Source organism: Ornithodoros turicata, chromosome 5 (genome assembly GCF_037126465.1).
Source record: "Ornithodoros turicata isolate Travis chromosome 5, ASM3712646v1, whole genome shotgun sequence".
NCBI lineage: Eukaryota > Metazoa > Arthropoda > Arachnida > Ixodida > Argasidae > Ornithodoros > Ornithodoros turicata.
In genome coordinates this window covers 60190719-60213384 of record NC_088205.1, presented here as the reverse complement: position 1 = coordinate 60213384, position 22666 = coordinate 60190719, and positions in this window count along the sequence as shown.

Below are 22666 nucleotides of genomic sequence, written 5' to 3'. Positions count from 1 at the left end.
TCCGGCTCTGTCAGCACCCTGTTCGCCCTAGTGCTGCTTCGGTGTCACGCGTACACACTACACAAGCAACTTTACGTCGTTGGGATGCGCACATCTTGCAAGACCTTTAAAGAAGTGTAGGAACATGTCTTCAGTCACTATGAGTCTAGCAACCCAAGATGGGCGTAACCTTCATCCAATGTCGTATTCATAGGCGGACGCTCTCAGTAGTAAACAGTACAGCCATAGCCACGGTGAAATGAAGAAAGTAAAAAAAAAAGAAAATATAAAGAAACATATGCTGTCATCCTCGTGTTATGGTGGAGTAGAGTGCGTGGAGTCTATGTTGTGTAAGTCTCATGTCTTGATGTCATGTAGGTAGGTAAATTCACGAATACGTGAGCGAGTGATTCACTCTCGATATCCAATATTGCGCTTTGTTTCCATCCTGTCTTGTAGTATTTAGAGCATTACAGGGAATGAGTCAATAAAATACCAAAATAAAATGAAAAGTCACTGAAATGTCATCGCACAACAGTAATAGCCATTACCCGAATTCAATACCGGACGATAATATTCGTTTCCGTTTCTGTTTCCGGTGATGGAGGACAGTGGTATCCGTTTCCGTTTCCGTTATCATCTCCAATTTTCTCTTTCCGTTACCATTACCCTTCCCTGACTTCAACACGTCATAGGCCATAAACATCTTCATCCGTGTCGGTGGAAAGCAAAGGGTGTCGAAGGCAATCTCACAGATAAAATATGATTCACGTTTGATATGACAACGTTTACCTTGTGATTCCGATAGCACTACTGAATTCTGCACGTAACCAAAGGGTTCCTACGTACTGAACGGCTTGCCTCGCTTCCTGCGCTGGACGTCGTTCCCTCCATCGGCCCGTTTCCCAGTTTGCTATCCCACGTGACTGCCCAGGGTCCGCAACGAACGGAGCAGCTCCGCTATAGTTAGGGTGCAGAAATTCGTCCACTACCACTGTCCATGACAGGTCCCCCAAACTCACCTCGGAAAAGCGTGCAACGAAGAAGGCCGCCACTAGATACCCCACTGTTGCCGTTCCGGATCACTTCAGCGCGCTAAGTTTAGCGGCAAAATGTTTTTGTTGTTTCTGCGAATGAATCTAGTCTTTATATGTCCAAATAAAATGCGTATAACAACTTTCTCTGTCGTGTTTCACTTTTTGGTCCCGTTTTTAAACGTGTTGAGCGATCGGAAGGATCTAGTGCACGGCTGCGTGCATCACATAGCGTACCTGTCGTACCAGGCGCCGCAGGCGCTGCAGTCGTCCATTTCTCCTTCGGTGACTTGGTCTGGCTTGGATTGTGCTTCAACTGGATCTTTAGCGCGCTACAATCCACGCAAGCCAACGTCTGGTAACAATGGGCTATCTAAGGGCGGCCTCCGGCATTGCACGCATCGGGATACGAACAAATACATGGGCAAATGGCGACCTTGGGGGACCTGGTCCATGACCAACGGATGGCTGCGCCCGGGCGGTCACGCTCGGGGATAGGAGAATCCCATTGACGGCGCGCCAGGTACGTTCTCTAGAGACTTCCTATATTAACTCTATGTATCCTTCAGTCCGGGAACACCTGCTCCCTCAAAGTCCAGCCCGTCGTTTCTGACTTGGCCAGTTTCCAGTCCGTGCTGAACTGTGCAGGAAAGCTCCATTATCAACGGCTTCCTCTCATTGCCTTTGTCGAGATTTCAAAGTCTGCTGCAATTAATCACAGAAAATTTAGAGCAGCTTGTGCGCGCTCCGTGGCTCTTCCGCATGTGCTATGCAAAATTGGAAGGGGGCATGCAAGGACAAAATTTGCGCTGGCATTATTATCTGAGCGAGGGAACGTAATTGAAGTCACGGTTAGGCTCAACAAGAATGCTATGATAGGAAGGATATGACGTTCGTCCTTCCTCAGCTATCTCTAAAGTCCGCATGGCGTCCTGGGACGCTGATTACGGGCATTACTCGATACATGATCACACTGATCAATGTAGAGACTTGGTACATTTTCAGCTTTAATAGTATAGAACAAAATCGTTTAAAGGAACCCTTGAACTGTCTTTAAACCACAATTCAAAACCACTTCCACTGCGCCAGCCATCTTCACGATATGCAGTGCACAATACTTTGCTCGGAAATGCGTTATAATACTAAACGAGATATCAGATGAAAAACAATCGCATCTCGTCAGTCGTCGTCCGTCTTGCAGTTGCAACGGTGACATGTATCAACACCTTCTAGATAACGGAGAAGGCCTCTGCACTCTTTCAATTTACGTCACGCGTCTGGCCAGTCCGGCCCTGCTGCGGTTGTCGGTGAGAGACAGATGTGACGTCACCGAAAGGGCAAAGAAGAGAAAAGCTGACTCATTGAAAATGTATGGCAGCCGGACCAGACGCGTGACGTTTTTGAAAGGGTGCACATGCCTTCTCCGTTATCTAGAAGGTGTTGCAGGTATTCGCATCGGCGTTACGTAGTTGAAATAGAAGAGAGTGAGAATCCATGCTGTCGTAGCTTGCTATGACGTCGTCGCTACTGTCGCGTTCTCACTCCCTCTCGAATTGCGTAAAGGAAACGGAGTAACGCCTGGTTCACACTGTTGCATTTTCATGCGTTACAGTTGCGGCGCGGCAGGGTTGTTATAGCAACGAAGTATACGGCGAACCAAAAAGCATACGCACGGCAAGAGTTGGGCTCGACCGAACTCCATGCGGTTACCTTCGGCTACGCAGCTAACCAATGAGCAAAGGCGCCCTGAAGAGCGGAGATACATAGATAGATAGATAGACGTGGAAAGAGTGGAGGCATGATTGGTCAAACACAGGCGCTCTCCGTATCAAGAGCGCATGTGTCTGAAGAGCGTGTCGTACGACAACCGCAGTCGCACTCTAACACGGAATAATAAAAAAAGCTCCACTTCCCAGGATGTCGCCATGACACCAGTTACACGTATCATGCTGACACCATGAAACAGGTTTGTACTAGTATTCCTGCAGCTGTTGGAATCCTCTATGAAATTGCTGACCTTGGATTATCTGTGCATCCGCTTATAAACAATTCGTCGTAGTACATACTGGATGGGTATGGGAAAAGTCGTGCGTGAAAGAGGAAGGGAAGTGTTATGGTAGTATACAAGAGGTAGGGGATGCGATTCCTTCATCTAAGAAATTTGGGTGGTCCCACGGAACTACTCACCAGAAAAAGCCTCATAACCTTCATTCGGAAGCGCCCTCGAACGCGGTAAACACCGGGATAAGTATTCGACGTCATGAGTGCGTCAGATGGTCACATGTCACGATATGTCCTCACGTAAGGGTGAGGACTTCACCTACCGTTCAGAAAATTTTGTTTACAGGTGTTCCATTTACATCATCTAAAGGTGGCGCTCTTTAAGACGTAAAACGCAAACCACCAAAACCAAGTCTTCTCTACTGTACATTCTATCTGTGTAATCACACACAAAAATTTTCCCACTACAGTTTTGTTTTTGTTGATGGCACTTAAGTATCGTGATTAAACCCCAACACGAAAAGAATCTGAGTAGCATGAACAAGTTTATATTGTTGACTGATTAGATGAGTCACAGAATTAGTGAGTTGTCGTACTGCCCACTGTCACAGAATGAGTGAGTATATCCTGGCCGAAATGGGAACCAGTCACCCACAAAGAAATGACCAATATATAACAATAATGATGACACATTGTATGGCTGCACTGTCAAGCTCGTAACTTGAAAGTCACCGTACAAGAAGCACGGTGTCACGGTTGACGAAGACAACGAGTGTGGAGCATGCACCGAGCTGTGGAGCGTGCCACGAAGGAACTGCTGTGGCAGACTGGGGGGGGGGGGGGGATATGTTTAACTCAAAGGAACAAAAAAGAGGAGGGAAAGGTTAGTCACGGTGTTGGCTTGCTATTCCCAAAAGCTATCAAGCAAACAAAAGAAGATACAAGCAGCTGAGACACATAAAATTATGAAAAAAAAATACAGAATAAACAGCTCCTGGGATTGGAGCTCGAAGGCGCAATATTAAAATGTCTTATTGGCGAGCCCTTTCACCACCACCACCGCCACCTCTTATTAGTCATTGCACGCTTTCAGACATATGTCGGCACAGTTCCCTTAGAAGTCGGCCCAGGACGCACATTCCCCAGGATGTCAGTCGTGACGTTGCCCACATCTGTGAGGACGACAAGGGCAAGCCCTTTCACCACCACCACCGTCTTATGGGAGAATGCCCTGGGCTGGGAGAACGGCGTAATGGCCAGCTCGCCCAGTGGTTAGCTCGGCCGGCTCAGTGGTTAGCGTGCGGCCATGTCACGTCGAGACTGGGAGGTACCCGGGTTCAAATCCCGGTGGCGGCTGCGCTGTCTAGGGTTTTTTCTGGGTTTTCCTCAGACGCTTTCAGACATATGTCAGCACAGTTCCCTTAGAAGTCGGCCCAGGACGCCAGGGCGTCAGTCGTGACGTAGCCCGCCTATGTGAGGTCGACAACGGCGAGCCCTTTCACCAGCACCACTGCCACCACCCTGGGCTTCGATTCTTAACTGGTGTCAGGATTGACGCAGCGACAACAGAGGAGAGCTGGCTGTCAAGGAAGGCCCTATAGTCTTGGATCGGTCTGCGACGTCGGGATTACGACGGCTGTGATTACCACAGAATACATCTGTGCTGGCGGGCCACAGTAGGCCAGGCTACGTCGTCAAAGTGCGCGCTACTCGGTGATGCCTTGAGTTGCGAGTGTTTGTGTCGACAGGCTCTGGTGACAGCGAGGAAGAGCTGACTGCACAGTCAGAGTGGTGAGATCGTTTACGGTTTTCTTCCGTGAGATCATGGCGATGAGAACTAGGGGGTGGCGGCTAGGCAGCACGACATGCTTTCGGACGGAGATATGCCAGAGCATGCAGTTGTTGAATGGAGACCTGATGGGAGGGATTGTGATATTTCTAGACAACAGGAGTTTGCATTAGCGGTAGAGGAGAAGAAAGGGAGGGCTTTGGAGCTACATCTTGAGTTTGAACGATTGCGGGTACAGGCGCGCAAATCTGGGGATAATGCTGAGGCGGACATTCGGGAAACGCGGTGTCGGATCAGTTGGTTTGCTAGTGAATTGCGTGCTGTGTTGGCTCCTATGCCAGACTTCGATGGTATGGTGCCAGCTTGGTTTAGGAATGTGGAGGTACAGTTTTTGTCACTGGATGTCCCATCGGATGTGCAGGTGTCGGTCATATTGCCTTTTTTTAGTGAAAGGATGTGTTCCTTTGTGGCGAGCCACATGCGTGAAGAAATTATCGCGTATCCGACGCGAAAAGAAATTATTTTACAAGAACTTCGGTTGACTCTGAATGAATATCAGGCTGTTCACGATGTCGAGGAAAGCGGACAGCGAATCCTGTAGTCAGTTTGCGACGCGGATGGAGACCTTACTGGATTATTATACTGCTTGCGGTCAGGTAGACACCTTTAAGGAGCTGAAAGAGTTGTTGGTTGCCGACAGATTGAAACGTAAGATATCAGAGGAGGTCCGGGCATATGTGTTACTGAACGAGAGCGGCCGCTGGTTGAGCCCGTTTGACGTTGCTCGGTTGGCTGAGAATTTCCAAGAGAGTCAGCGGGCATAGTGGGGTGGTCATTTAAATCGAACCGCACGTGCTGGGCGAGGCATGAGCGTAACTCATGGCCACGGAGATTGTGGACAATGGGGCAAAGGTGCAGGTAGGAGCGACGCCCGACGAGTAGATCGTTGTTTTGAGTGTGGACGTATTGGACATCTACAAAGACTCTGTCCACGCTGGTGTTCGCGTGATCGAGGGGGTGTAGAGCACGTTGGCCATGGATCGGGTAGATTAGTGGCACGTGTGTCGACACTTGATTGTGAGGCTGGTAGTCGTGATGAGGGTCACTGGATTGATCTCCTTGTGAACGGTCGCGCGATAGTGGCAAAGGTTGACTCAGGGGCGGCTATCACTGTAATGCGGACTAGTAACGTGGAGTAGGCTGGATAAACTTCGGGTGTGAGATCTATTCGCCTTAAGGGTGCGTTCGGTAATGTGGTTGATACGCGGTTGATACGCGTTGGTCGGTACGCGATGGGTTCTGGGGCTTCAAAAATATGATTAGGATTTTCAGTATCTACGGGGAAGTGAAAATGTTGTAGCTGCTGCTTTGCCTCGTTAACTGGTGAGTACACTCTTAAAAATGAACTTCACCGCATAGCACGCTCATAGCCAACTATCATCATCATCTTGAATGATATCTACCCTGATTTTTTTTAAAACAGGAGGCGTACGCCTTTTTTGTGACAATTATGAACAGCATAACAGTATAAGTGTCACAAAAAAGGCGTACGCCTCCCGTTTTCAACAAATCAGGGCAGATAACATATCATTCGGGATAGTGGTTGGCTAGGAGCGTGCTATGCGGCGAAGTTCATTTTTAAGAGTGTAGGTTTGTGATCTGCCGAAGACTGTAGTGTCTCTCTATAGACTGTAAAGTGTGTGGGGAAATGTTCGAATTTGGGGTTCGTGTTTTGTAGCAAAGTGACATAACTAGGTGAGCCGGTGTTACCGCCATGATGTCACGGGAATGTACCGCGGGCGAACGCTCTACTCTACTGTGTAGTGGCTGACTGCTGTGTGTGTATGCGATCGCTTGCGGGACTACTGTCTTGTGCGTTGTCTGCTAAGTGGACCGATTACATTGGTGATGGCGACATTCCTCGGAGAGGGGATGTGTCACGGCCGACGAGGACAACGAGTATGGACCATGCACCGAGCTGTGGAGCTGCGACGAAGCAACTGCTGTGGCAGACTGGGATTGGAGCTCGAAGGAGCAATATTAAAATGTCGAAGTAGAGAACCCCTATCACCCTATCACCACCCACCACCACCACCATCTAAGTAGAGAACGGCCTAGGCTTCAATTCTTAACTAATGGTGATGACACAATGTCACAGATCGCTTGTTCATTAAAATTTGGCCGGCAGGAGAGAGTACCTATTTGCAGTGATGGAGTTACATGGCAAATGCAGGAAGAGAGTGGGTGTAAGCGACTCAGATGGGAAGTGAAAATGGAGTAAGGTTGGGAAGTTACTCCCTCGTTACTCCTTTTTTTCTTTTTGTCTCAGAGTGTATATAGCGTAATGTTCTCACTCCTGACCCGCAATCAGAGAAGTGTGAGTTGGATTCCTCTCGATGACACCTGATGACTTTTCTTCCACTGCCGTGTTTGAGACCATAGTTTGTGCCCGAATTGTTGACTCAGCTTTTGCAGTATACGTTACCATCTGACGAACAGTCCGTGCAAACGGTGCGTCATATGGCTACATGAAGTTGTCGTGCTCCGATTTTACGAGGGATGTTCAAGTCGAACCGGGACTTTTCATTTTTCGCAAAAGTAAAATGAACTTACAGGCGAAAAATTAGTTTTATTTTTCAACGTAATCTCCAGCTGCACTAATGCACTTGTCCCAGCGTTTCACGAGGGCTTGGATGCCAGCAGCGTAGAAATCCTTACCGGCGCGTAGCAGCCATGATCGGACCGCATTCTTGACCTCGTCGTCGCAGCTGAAGTGGCGGCCCCCAAGGAACGCCCTCAATGGCCCGAAGAGATGGAAATCTCTGGGGGCAGGGTCTTGACTGCAAGGGGGATGTGGCAGCAACTCCCAGCCAAGTTCCTGTAAGGTGCGTGTCGTGAGATGCGCGGTATGCGGGCGTGCATTGTCCTGTAGGAGGAGGACTCCTTTGGTGATGAGGCCCGGCCGCTTTTCCTTCAGCGCCTTATGCACATCCTTGAGAACCTGGCAGTAATATGCACTATTGATGGTTGTACCACTGGGCAGAAAATCAACATGAACAACGCCAGCCTTGTCCTAGAAAACCGTGGCCATGACCTTACCCGCAGACGGGGTGCTTCGGAACTTCTTGGGAGCTGGCGAGCCCGGATGCTTCCACTGTTTTGATGCGCGCGTTTAGACTCAGGAGTGAAATGGTGCACCCACGTTTCATCGCAGGTGATGATCCGATCAAGGAACTGCTGTGATACAGTGTCGAAATGGTACCTTAGCTCTTGGGAGATTTCCAGTCTTCTCTGCCGGTCCAACACGGAGAGCTGCCTCGGGACCCAACGGGCACTAACTTTCCGAAACTGGAAGTGTTCATGAATGATAGTGTTCAAGGTTCCCACAGAAAGGTCCGTCTTTCGAGCCATTTCGAGACATGTTATCCGTCGGTCCTTGAGGATCAGGCGCTCCACAAGTTGGATGTTCTCAGGAACTCTGACACTGAGCTCTGAGTCGCCCCGGACGGTATCGTCCTGCACTGATGTAGGGCCGTCTCGGAACCGTTTGCACCACTCAAACGCTTTGCTGCGGCTAAGTGTATCGTGGCCATACTGAGCCTTAAGTGTACTGTGATTTTCAGATGACTTCACGCCTTCATTCACGAGAAACTTCATGACAATTCGCTGTTCGATGTGCGCGCACACCTCGTTGTCGCCAATCTTGTCCAGCACGTGTCTTCCGTTTTGCACAAACTTTGGACTGGCACGTGGTGAACGTGGAGGCCTGTCGCGTGTGAAAATGAGAAAAAGAAGTAGCGTGAGCCATTTGTACACTCAGGAGACAGAAAGTCCCGGTTTGACTTGAACACCGCTCGTACATTGGCTTGAGTGTGTATGTTACATTGATCGCTTCAGTGTAACCTGCCTCGTGTTCCATTGGTCCTGCCGATCGGTCTTCGTTCGTTTCTACACACACATGGGCATGCTACACTGCGTTGCACAAAAACGACCAGCGGAATTTGACATTATAACGAAATCCGCTGGTCATCAGGTTCGTAAGTCAGACTCGGAAGCTGCAGCAACACGGTGCATAACAATGCAGAAAGAGGGACGGACAACTTGTTATGTCTCCCCCATTTTTCCTTATATCCAGCTTGATTCTAGTCATCATGTACCCGCTTATGTACTTTTGTCATTTTGCCTTTAGGGTCTGCATCATTGCTGCAACGACTGCAGCCGTAGCGCGTCACAAACGGATGGGGGTTCTCCTCTATTACGGAGACACCGTCCTACATAACTGAAACGCAACACAACGTGAAACAAAACGCAACAGTGTTTCGGACTCCAGTATTTTATAGAATGAGAAAGGAGTAATGTAAAGCTAAAATTTCACCTAAAAACTAGATGCAAGCAGCAATTGCACTGACCACGAACCACACGAAGAGTATCGTTATCGCGGTCAACCGCTACAAGATATGGTATAATAATTTTGCGTATACAATCCCACGAATCACAAACTTTGCACCATGACAAGAACGCTGCATGCCAGCGGCCACTACGGTCACCCATGAAGAAGGAGTCGAACTGGCTTCGAAACGTCGTGTAGCCCCCTCCTGTACATTGCTTGGAGAGTTTGTTCACTGTGTATTTTCAACCAGACACACTTATGTCAAAGATGTTCACGTTCAATAATTTTGCGACACGGTACATTCTTGTAGTAATATTCAGGTGTAGCTGCCGCATCATCAACCACAATCTTCCGGCGCGCGGCATATGACAGCATTACCGTCGCCAGTAGAAAACAGCTCAGTCCACCTTCAGCATTCAGCCCAGCTGGCCTAGCCGGTCATTAAAAACCTTCTACGCTGTACCTGTGAACCTTGCTGTGAACCTTAAACGAATGGTGACCCGAATGATTCCGAATTCGATATTTCAAGCCCTCATCGCCTCCGACATTATGAGCTGTAGCGACGCAGCATTTTTACTCTTGCACGATGGCTACCGGCACATCACCTGGTACGTTCGAAGAACGCGTTCCTCCACCTGTTTGTCAGCCATCTCAGCCACAAGTCCATACGCCAGCACCTCATCACGCGCCATCTTAGGTGGACTTTTCTCCTTTGGCTATATACTCCTCACGTCGCTGCCGTAACACAGAAGCTGTCCTGTTTCGGGTCGGCGGAACCTGTGCTCGGATTAGGATACACGGAAGGACAGTTTGCCCTCAGACGCATTACCAACCAGCTCAAAAAACTACTCGCGCCAGGTAAGGCCACGGGGATCAGAGATTTGGTCGCGAGCCCGCCAGCTACGTCTACCTAAAGCATAACTTGATGTCCGAGCAGAAGCGTTTCCAACGGTTTTTGACGCAAGAAGAGCTTGGAGATCGCACCCCATCTCGCAAACTGCGCCATATGCGCGAACTTCTCTTACCTTGGTGGGCAGCTTCTCGGTGATTGAGCTGATGTCCTCGACGACTTCCTATACTCCGTCAGTTGTTCCTCCAAAGGTTACCAGTGAACGTATTCATGGTCTCCGCTGGCTGCCGCTAACAAAATGAACCCCACCGTCCTTGCAAATCTCGCCGACCCAGTTTTGGAAACGGCACCCTCCAAATTTACACCCGGGCGACGGGTGTAAAGCCGTCACCCCTTCCTGCTTCTAACGTGCACGGTACCGCTACTGCCAGTACGATACGGCCTGTCAACATTTCACGACTCGTCGATCAGATAGCGGCACTGTAGCATGAAGTTGCTGCTCTATGCGACACAGTTTTTCTACAGCGCTCGCGACACTCACGTCACCGCCGTTCCCCGTCTCCTGCTGGGCTCTGCTGGTATCATCACCGTTTACATGCAAGAGCACGCAAATGCATTCAATCTTCTCCCTTCCAGGGAAACAGCCAGGCCCATCATAAGAGCTTAGTGGTAGACGTCCGAATAAGGTCCGGTTTCACCAATGCCAGTTAACACTGAAACAGGAATTAGACTTCCCTCAACTTGGTGTTAATTGTCAACGCGGTGTTACCAACAGCTCTATATGTGACCCTGTTTGACGGGAAATACCGCTGTCCCGCGTCGGTGAAGCAGGGTGGACGGTTCTAAAGTCTAATATCGGTTTAAGTTAACTTGCGCTTGTTGTACATGTGTATAATGGTACAAAATTGGCTCCGCTTCCCGTTTTCAACAAATCAGGGACAAGAACGTTGTCATTCGGGATGATGGTTGGATAGGAGCGTGCAATATGGTGAAACTCATTTTAAAGAGCACGCTAGCGGACATCCTCTACCCCGGTGGTTCTTCAGCCGAACGTTCCGCTAAAGCAAGAAACGTTATTCTCTTCCTGCAGAAGGCAGGTCTTGCTCAACGACCCATCTAATACTTTGGTCTCCCCGACGAACTCATGCACCATCTACGCATCTCCACTCTTCATCCTCTATTCTCTTTTTTTTTTTTTGTAGTCTAGACGACGACGCCCACTTCTCTGTGGCCAACAACGGCAAGCCGATCCTGCCCCCCCCCCCTAATTTTTAAAGGAGCAGTCTAGAGACACACAACTTTGTTTCTGTTTTTGGTCGGTATGGAATGTTAGGCGGCCGAAAACAGTTTTCCCACAGTTAGTCCAACCGTGAGCGAAATTGGGACCCTGCAATAGCCTCCTGAACCTCCCGTGCGCGAAACACCCTCCTTCGGTCACGCGATGAGCGCCGCCACACGCGTCACTGTGTGACGCGAGAGGTAGGGACGCTCCTCATTGGATCTGGGGTCACATGGTCGAGGTGAGCAATACCGCGCAGGCCGGAGCGTTTGCTACTGCTTCGGAGACGCCAGGCGTTCTCCGGCTGCGTGATGTCCGAAACAGAGGATTTGAAGGCTGTCAACGACAGGGCCTCGATTTTTTTGGGACCGTTGACACTACGGGAAGAGGTGGTGCTGCAAGAAATTAAGTGGGTGTTGTACAGCGATACCCCAGTGCTTCCAGACAGTGTGCAGCCTCTCTGACAGTTTTCACCGCACAGTTGGTTGAGTGGCTAACAGGTGGCGCCACAATACCGACGTCATCGCTTGCTTTCTGCTACGGTGAGTTCTGAGATTGCACAGAAGCCACGGATATATTACTCTTGTGATTGCAACCTTATTTTGTCAGGGTGCATATATGCTTTGTTTTTTTAGAAAACGTGATATAAATCATATAGAGAATAGAAGTCAACAAGAAACAGCTCGCAATGTTCGCAGCAGACGGTTTTCCCTACCAACGAATGAGGGGGCTCTCTACCACAAACGTCACACTAGAGTGGGTGATTTGAGAGAGTGGGTAGGCGATTTTCCAAATTAATTGCGCTGCGGTGAAACAACTTTGGACAAAAACATTTTGTGGGAATGCTTTTCACATAGTGCTTTAGAAGATGATAGCAGTTTTTGGCCATGTTAGACACCACTTTAATGCTCCTTTAAGAGTGTACCGTAGAAATCTTACCTATGACTGATATCTGCACCCTTGTTTACGCGACTGCGGCATTTTCCCCATTGGATGTGTAGCGAACCAGTGTACTAGTGAAAGAAGGGTCCGACCACCTCCTCTACTTTTGGCGACCCGAACAAAGAACACCACACCACGCTTGATGAATAATTCGGCCTTGTACCATTACAAATTTGGCAACCTTCCCGCAAGACCACATTCGAAGCCATCGCTGAACGTCCGGTGCACCGTTCTACCGACGAACCTGCTACGCGACGACGTCAATTCACCGCGGCTCACTCATCGCAACGCCCGGTCGGTTATTATTACCGCCATGGCCGCACACTCCACGTCACGTCGCCACGCGCTCCGTGATGACACTCTGAGGACTTCCACCAACGGTACCTTCCCGAGCATCACGCTCCCATACCGGTCGCGGTACGCCGCTGGCGACTGCACTGCCCCATCCGCATCTCCCAGGAACACTGCCCGCCTCGCCTTCCCACCAGGCTTCCGTACAAGATCCTGGCAGCCTATCCAGATGCGGTCAAGAGGCACCGGGACCAACGTTCCACCCGTTACACGTACGGAGGCCACAGTGACTTTTACTCCCGGTCGCCCCGTGCTTCACGATGGTCTTCCCCGGCACTCTCCCTGGCGACAACACTACGAGCTCAGCGCTCAAGGACCGGTGGCGGTTCTGTCGCCCCAACCCTGTACACCGTTCGGCCTACCTGTCAGCATTCAACTTCGGCGCCCCTGGAACCCGCCCGGCCAGCCCTCGACCGCACGATAGTCAGCACCGCAAGCCAAAGACGCCAAGCCCAGCCGTCCCTCGTCCACGTGCCGTCGTCATCCTTCCCGTCTTGGAATCGACGTGGACTTAAACTGCAAGAACCGCTTCGCGTCTGAGGTGGGTGAGGGGGGAGTGTTGTGGCGGCCCGTGGACGACGATGAAGACATGCCTCTGCTGGCGCGTGCCACTGTGCTTGCCAGTCCGTTCTACCTGCACCTCCTATAGCGTGAGGCCACGAGCATCTGCCCGCTGGGACGTTCCATCATAGCCGGTCAGGACTCCTGTAGAGGAACACCACCTCCTCTACAGATGATTTTGAGTGCACGTACGGGAAAAAGCAGGCGTCGCCTGCGTGGGCGTGTCTTTTTGTGTATTCCAAAGACTTGGTTGTAGCTTGCCGTCTGTGTCGGACGGAATAAAGTCTACCCCGTGGCAAACTGGAGTTGGTTCGTCAGATAAGATTCAACAGCGTTGGTGAAACGGGGCCTCGCTCGACCCACCATGAAAGTGCTTATGAGCTTACCGCGGCTTAAACATGTTTGCGACACGTATAATCCTGCGTAATTGAAACGAACTTTCGAGTGAATAGAGCCATCAACTTTAGAAACGTATGGTAATTATTCATGAGCCGATCCTGTGAATATTAGAATCCGATCCCTCGGGGCCCGGGTGACACTTGAGTGCTCATCATTTGCTCGCTCCGCTCACGTGTTCCACAATGACGGCATGCTCCCATTTCGGAGGACAAGAGATTTGGTGGCAGGAATTTGTTAAACACGGACACTATTTCAAGTAAACTCTGGTTATTTAATAAGTTATTTTAGTCAGACAAACGAACACATCCATGTCGGAAGGTGGTAGGAGTAAGATATCACAAGACAGAGTAAATCTAAATCTAATCTAACTCTAATCGAACGAGTTGAAAACGACAAAACAGGCTAGTATCCGTTCATCAAAGTCGAGTACGAACACGAGCGTTAAAACTTGGTGATTCTTTGAATGACCGGGCACTTAAAGAGGCTCTGATGCAGTAAGTGACAGGACCTCCAATATTTATCCTGCAATTTCAATGTTATAGCCCGCTTCAAAATGTATCTCATCGTCACCTGTTGGTGAGACGTTCGAAACGTGAACTGTGACAGATATTTTTAGATTTGTCTTTTCTGTCCGGCAGTCCACTGCAGAATGCAAAACGAAACCTCAGTACAGGAGAACAGAGCCCTGCACGGGCATGGGTCCCCGATCCGGCCCACGGGCTGGGCCTGGCTTCTTATTGTCTGTGTGCTCCGTGCGGGCCGACAAAATACGCCATCACCGCGGGTCGGGTCGGGCACGGGCCGACAAACATGTTTCCGAGAGTCTGGCTCGGCCAGGTCACGCAGCTAATTCCACACAAAGCAGGACTATTAGTTCATATCATAACGTGACTGCGTCATTCCTGTACATATATTTGCAAAAACAACCAAAGGGTACTGCATTATGCGTATGATTCGACCCTCTAAAACCTTCTCAAAGCCACTTCACTTTGCTCCTGACTCCTCACGTCTGTCACAATAACGTTCGCAAACCTTGGTGTGAGGGCTATAGGGATTGGGAGGAGTTTATCGAACACATCCCCTTCCTCCGCAAAAACTTGTAGTGTAACGATAACGCGCATGCCCGAGTGCGTTTCGGATTTAAAGGGGTGGCTTTGCCACGGCATTCGAAACTGGTGACTAAATCACGTGTCCTGGAGTGACCGGCCACAGTGCTCCCTATGTCTCTCTCTCTTTTTTCTTTTTCTTTTGTATCCTCCAAGGCAAACCGAGACCGCATCTCTCACCTACGTCCGGCACCAAAGTGAAAGAGGCGTATAAATGGCTAATTCGTAAAAGAAATACCTCAGTATTTTGGTCGGGGATTATTGCAAACAGATGAACATTCAGTGTTGTCGCATTGCCATTGTGTTTATCGTTCTAAGTAAGTGATATCGTTAGTATCGTTCCAAACGTCTTTGTAGTCCCTCATGAAGGTTGAAGCTAAGCTGGAGTGTAGAAATAAGTAATGGTGTCTATGTTCCAACACGGGATACCAACCGCACGTGGCGACAGGTAAGTTGAGGAACTCAGGAAGGGAAGCGGCCGGGACTAGGACAAGGGGACGCATCCCTTCCTAAGCCCTATAAACTCTTTGTTGCACATATTTTACTCGTCTGCTTCTGTCGTGCTTGCCCTCCCCGACTGCTCATACTTTATGTCCGAAACAGTTTTCTGAGGTAACAGAAATTCATGAGAAATACGATACTTACTGAGATTAGCAAGGAGCCTCATTATAGCCATCAGAGGCAATGCACAAGGGCACACTGTAAATGAACCATGGGGTCACCTTATCAAAACGTTTATTTTCTTGCTCAAGTGTCTCATTCAGTGTCGCTCTTTCTCATTCATTTTATTTTTCAAGCATGTTCCACTTTCACCTGTACCGGTACGACTAATACAAGTAGTCTCATCCGAAATACTGATAGGAGGCACCTCGCAGTGGGCACATGCTAGAGAAGGACCCTTCATGAATTGAAATGCTTTCAGTCGTTCGAGCACGACGCTGGCACATTTTAATCTTGGCAGACGAGCACATTCTTCTGCATTGCCCACACCAACCTTCCTGATCCGTACTCTCCGCATCCCTCAACGAGCTAGACTCCCGCCCCCTCTCTCTCACAAAAATTGCTTGGTCCCTGGTCACATCCAGCACACCACCGCTCTGCCCTCAAGGCTCTCTTCACCTTTCTGGACGCCACAGGACTTCGATCCTTATTGTGAAGGGACTCATTACTTCATTCCCCGCATCACCTCCAGCAATGGGGTACAGTATCGCCCCCGGCGATGAAACTCCCCACCCATCGTCCCGAAATAAAGTTGTTGTTGTCGTTGCAAAGTAGTTTTTTTGCAGACGGGGAGAACACTCTGACCTAATATTACGCGATAGATGAGCAGCCTATGATAAACGCCGACGCGTGACCGAAGGAACAGCGCGCTCTACACGCTCGAAAGCATCCGCTGGGTGGTGATAGCCAAGATCGTGGTGAAGACTGGGAGGTGGTGTGTTCGAATCCTGCCACCGGCTGTGCCGTCTGAGGTTTTCCGTGGGTTTTCCGCAGGGTGTCGAACCGAAACGTTTTTCGTTCCGGTTTTCGTTCCGGTTCTGTCATAAACGGTCCGGTACCGGTTCTGCTCCGGAGCAAAAAAATAACGGTTCATACCGGTTTTAATCGGTTCCGCTTCTGGTGGGCATATTCATTCCCAGAAAAAAAATCAATGTTGCCAAATGTAAACCCGTTTATTCCGCATACATGGCATTTAATGTTAATAGGCAGCTGAGAAATTGGTAGCTCCTGGTTCCGGTAGGTGACTGTCTGTTCAAATAGGCTTTCCCCTTTTTTGAAGCGCATGATACAGACGGGCTTGTTTGTCGTGATGTCATACGTAAAGTACTTTCTTACTGGATTGGTGCGATCGCGTCCCATCCGAATGCCTGTTGCTGCTGCCAGCAAGCTAGCCAGCAAGCACCACCGCACGAGTACGACGCAAATCGAGCACTCACAAACGCGCTCGACGACTCCTTTTTTTTTTTTTTTTTTTGTGTCCTGTCCACAAAAGAGGCACCACTTCGTACGCGCTTGCCCTCTCGGATACATAAATGTATTCAACTTCGCTGCTCTCAAACAGGGGACTCGTTGCGCGGCATTACCGATAGAGAAGCCGTTACGCAGCCTGCTTGGGTCGCTGTTTATTTGAGTGTGTTTCCTCTTAAGGGGAACGTAACCAGAGGGAAGGGCTTGGGCGGATAAAATGAAAACGAACACTACGGCACATTGGTAGAGTCACAACCGGTCACATGTACCTCTAAGTCTATGTGCGCGAACGATAAAATGTTACACAGGGAGCCTAAGGGTCCCCATACCGACATACATTCCACCGTAACCGTAACCCTCGTATTTTTTTAAAACCCTCGTACAGTATCAATGACATGACTTCCGAACACGCGACGTCAGTTTCATTCGCCTACTTGTAGTCCAAACCGGGGAAGTTTTTTCTTGGACCGAAAACCGTTAAATAAATTTTTCGGTTTCCCTCCTGAGCGAAAAAAATGTATACGGTTTCGATTCCGTTCCGGTTCGCACCAAAATAGCGGTTTTTTGCGGTTATCGGTTCTGGTTTTCGGTTCGCTCCGACACCCTGGTTTTCCGACAGCAGTCTCTCGAGACGAATGTCGGCACTGTACCCCTTGAAGTCCGGTCAGGACGCATACTAACACCCCCTGCCCCCAGTGCTTCCTGCTGTCCTCCCTCCATCTGCCCATGTCTGTAAGCCGCTCATAAACAGTTGCTTCGCGGCGCTAACATGAAATAAAAAAATCGGATGCTCCGGTCATGAGCCACTTAAGAGAGCACTGAGGTGACCCCATTTTCTTTTTTTTCTTCTTTTTACAGCGACGGCTATTTATGCGGACTTAAGCATCTGATATCGTGCGCGTGCTGTCCGTTCGTTGACTGACTTCGATCGTTATTGTGAAGGGGCTCGTTATTTTATTCCCCACATTCCCAGCAGCAATGGGGTAGAGTATCGTCTGTGGCAATGAACCTCCCCACTCTCCAAAGCCAAAATAAAGTTGTTGTTGTTGTGCTGTCCGACGCAGATATCGCAGCGCGGTGAGTGAGTAGCGCCCCGCGAAGGTGGCGTGATGCGACCTTGGGTATCACGTAAAGAGAGGTGATGGAGGTTGCGGGAGTGGAAAGCACAAGACGCCAGGCCTTTAGCCGCCGGCACTGGGTAGATAGTGTTGATGCAGTGGGTTGCGAAAAAAATGGACTTCAGTGCTGCCTCTTCAATCACACAACCAACATGCTGGAGGGGATCCTGTATCGATTACGTTCTTGGTCGGAACGTGGACACCACTCTCACCAGTATACCCGTGGCTACATACTACAGTGATCATAAAGCGCATTTGACTTCGTCTGATCAACAGTTGTACCCCGCCTCCCTTGTCTTTCGTAATTGCAGTACGAAATCGGTGAGAAAAGATTGTAAAGATTCCTAAACATCTGAACAGGGTTGGAGTTGCAATGCATTTATAAAAGATGTTTTCGCAATATTAACGTATTCTATTTTGAGAACTCTCAAATTCTGTTAAAGTCTGCCTACATTGCGTAGCGACACAGCTGTCACTCTATTTCAGCTGCGAGTACGAAAGGTTGCAGAGCTGTCGGAATTTTCTGTTTGCGGCGTGTTCCGCAACGAATAAAATGAGCTCCTGCGAAAGAACGACGGGCGCTAGTGATCTGAACGCGCGCGCGAGACCTCTGTTTCGCACACCTTTGAGGAATCCTCTACTCTTGCAAAAAGAGTATCGGAGAATGAGAGAACGTGGTGACGTAGCCTATTCCCCCTTACACTTGACTCGTGACGTAGACGGGCGCAGCTCATGCGGGTATAAGCAGCGCGTGAGAGCGCCTGAGAAGAAAGAAACAAAGAAAAAAAGGCACGAGGACTTTTGGACACCGGCAGCGAGGTTCACGTCGGCCGTACCACGGCTACTTTCTCCGACTGCACTGAGAAAGGAAGTTCACCGCTTAGCACGCTCCTAGCCAACCATCTCGAATGATATCGTTATCTGCCCTGGGGGCTGAATCGTTTCACACGTTCAACTTAACGGCACGAGACAGCTGAACGAGTCGTTCAGGCTAACGAAACGAGCAACTTTATCGACGCTTTGCGTGGTCGCAATCTGTGCTCCTCGTGAAGCTTCTTCTTTGTGGTTATTTTGCACGTTGCGAGCGCTCACGTGTTGTGATATCACCGCCCTGAGCGGAAAGCAGGCTGGCAGCGAGGCTGCATCTTCTCAGACCAATAGGACTGTTTCATTTGTTCCGATAGCTCGCATTATCGTGCTCTCATACATGCTCATTGCGTTCCAATGTTCGTTCCCAGGCTCCTTCGTCATCTTCTCTTTCTTCACGTCTCAATATATGGCTCGCTAGTCGTGTGAAAATAATTAACAAACATGTACATCACTGTGAGGATAATCGTCGAGCTATACGCAAAAAATTGTAAATTATTTTCCTACCCTGACGATGGTGTCTGGTGAGAATGGTCTTAAGTATGATACGAGAACTAGTGTGTGCTGAGTTCTAGTTCACGTGGGAGTACGAGACCAGAAAGGAAAGACGTAGTTGTATCAGAAGTATCAAAAGAAGAAAGAGGAGGAGGAGGCTGCCCGTTCTCCTCAACGTGTACACTTATTTCATTAACTTTATGTAACTTTTTCTTCAAGCATGGAAGTACAACGCGCAGTCGTACAGTCAGGCTTCATAAACAGTGCGAGCAACATTTCTTCCCGGAGCTTGAACAGAACGTCAGTGAACTGTTTTAATTCCATGTTAGCAGCGCGAAGCAAGAGAATGTTATGAAACTATTCAAGACAATCGACCTCAGAAAATCCACAGAATCATTTGCTCTTCCTTTCATTGCTACATCAACACTATGTCCGCAATGTACTATTAAAGAGAACAATTCGAACACTACTATATGCATCCATTTCGCCTTTGTTGTTCATCACAACAGCCGTAGCTATCAAGACGGAGTGAAGTACGCGGTCACAAGTCCTCACAAACGGTGCGGAGAGCGTTTCTTGGCGGACGGAAGAACTTTACAGAATCTGTCTCGTCCAGTTGAAAGGCATCCTGACGCCATCACGTCCATGGGGCACAGTTAGCTGCTTATGTGATCGCCCAAGCGAAGAATCACTCCGCCATCTTTCTTGGGCAGCTTCAACGTCAGCGTGTTGTTACGAATACCGAAACGAAGAAACTTATCGACTCCCTGCTGTGGCACAATCCCTGCTCCTCGTGTAGCTTCTTAGTTGAGGCTATCGTGCTCGTAACGAGCCGTTACGTGTTGTGATGTCACCGCCCTGAACAAGCTACAGCTGCCAACGAGGCTGTAATCTTGTCGACCAATGAGGTTGTTTAATTTTGTTTGGATAGCTCGCATGGTTTGTCTATGGTTTGTCTATGGCTTGTCGTTGTCACTTCTTCGTCTTCTTTCTCGTCTTCATCTGCATCTTCTTGAGAATATCTCACAGTATATATCTCTCATGTAACCACTGGTGTAAATACGATGAAAGGGGGAGCATGTCATTTTGTACACAGCCGTGGAGCAATACATGTTCGTTTCTGCAGAAACTCCGTTACTGCAAATCTCCAAATGAAGATGTTTCACATTCTAACGAGTGGGTAGACCCACTCGTTAGGCAAACGATCTAATTTGATCGTAACTGGACCGAGAGATTACGCCCCTGTCACTTTAACGAAAAGAGCGCGTCATACACCACGTGCTCGAGCTCCCGAGTGCCTCGCTCCTCGTTAGATCATGAGCCATGTAGGCGATGAAGCCTGTGAGCACGTGAACACATTCGTTAGGCAGACGACACCGTCGGTCGTTACGCGAACAAGAGATTGCGCCTTTGTCCCGTTAACGAAAAATGCGCGTCACGCGTCACGTGAAACGTGTCACGTGTTCGTGTTAACGAGAGCTCCGCCCCTCGTTGGCTCGCGAACGATGGAAGTGATTAAGCCCCCTGATTTGTTGAAAACGGGAGGCGTACGCCTTTTTTGAGACAATTATGAACAGCATAAGTGTCACAAAAAGGCGTACGCCTCGCGTTCTGATTAAATGAGAGCAGATAACGATATCATTCGAGATTATGGTTGGCTAAGACCGTGCTATGCGGTGAACTTCAGTTTCAAGAGTGTGTTTTTGTAAATTTGATAACGCGGTCACAACACACCGCACAGCGAACATATTTTGCATGCTCACTCCTGATGGACAGCGAGACACAGACGAGAGAGGGTTTCGAGCCACGATATATGTCACCTCATTGCTGCTTTAAACAACGGAAGCAATAACAAACTTGCACGTGCCTGCAAGTAATGTGATGCAGGAAAGGAAACCTCCTGGAAACAGCCAACGCTGCTGGTCCGACGGTAACAGTGTATGCCCCACCCGATATGTCATAAATATGGTACCCTCCCCGCTATTTCATTATTACTGACAAGCGGGACGTAGGAGCTTCCTTCGTTTGTATAAGTGGTGTCTGCCATTACCATCTATGCATTTATACATGGTCTGGAATATCCCTGGTGCCAACACATCAGGCTTGCTCGTGGTATGTCGCTGTCATGTGCATTGTTTACAAAGCAGGTGGAGGTCGCAGAGAGCATGCGATAAACTAAGCCATTAATTACTTTCAAATGTAGTATCCACGTACACTTATACTTGCACACATGAGATCGGAAAGATGTTGGGGAATCGACGTATTGCGATACGAATTATCCCGTTTTTTCTCTCTGCGCAGTTGCGAGCGTGTGGTCCGTTTCATAACGAGAACGATAGTTCGTGGCCTTGGCGAGTGAGAATTTTTTAAGTACTGTGGCTGGGTAACCCTTACCTCGAATGCCAAATTTTGTACTCATTTTCTTTCATTGTTTTCTTACTTATTTCGTATCGCTGGTGGTGTCGTTCAGCTGTCATAAAGGGTATAGAAGGTGAAAAACAATGTTAGTACGTAGTAAGTAGTGATAACTGTGAATATAGTAATAGTCCCCCAGTGATTGACCAGGATTGGCGAAAATTCAGCAGCCTTCACGCCTATGTATTGTCCTATATACGTAGCGTATTTCTTCACCTTCTCATTGTACGGTGGCCTATGCGATGGTACTTTGCAGAAATGTTCTGAAGAATTACATAGAGCGTAGTATGCCGGGTAGACCATATACAAAGGCCTGTTCTTGTATCCGTGTTCCTGAGAGTCTCTTTCACTCAGGAACTCAAAAAACGTGAGCTTCTGCCAGAACGTCCGACGTAACGTTTAGCGCATATGCTTGTGATGTTGTTACATTGCTTACCATATTGTGTCACTGTTAATGTTTCAACGAAGCCCGATAGAGATTATGTATACGCATATGTAGATGCTTGCATGTTTATATATGTAGGCATATTACAAGGCAAGGAGTTACAAACATAGGCATATTACATATATTCTACTCAGTTCTTCCCGCCTCTAACATGCCCCGCTACCTATACTCGCATGTGTATATGAATACTATGCCCAAATCTTATCCTGATAATGATGATGATAATAGGAGCAAATCCTATCCGCCTGTTCCCTTTTTTAATGCCTGCTTTTCGCATCTCATTTATTTCTTCGGCCTCTGACCGCTTCGTGCGATTAACGAGGGCAAAAATGGAAGAGATGCGCAAGTTCAGACAGCTTCTCGATTTTTCAGTATTTTGTGTTCCTGTCACTTTTGCTTTTACAGCGGTAGCTGTTAACGGGAAGGTTCCAGGAGATCGCCGTGTTCGTGTGGCAAAAACTTCCTCGCCTCTCCGCGTCAGAGAGGAAGGAAACAGACAGTGACAGGTGTGCTTCCCTTTGATTTCTCTGAATCGCAACTCTGGAATGTGCACATTCCAGAGTTTCAGCACATCGGAAGCGTTCCATGGATGCACACCAAAAACTAAGCGGAAGCTTTCAAATACAAGATGAGCAACGTGATGCCAGCCTCCTCAAAGGAATCAAGTGCTTGGCGTA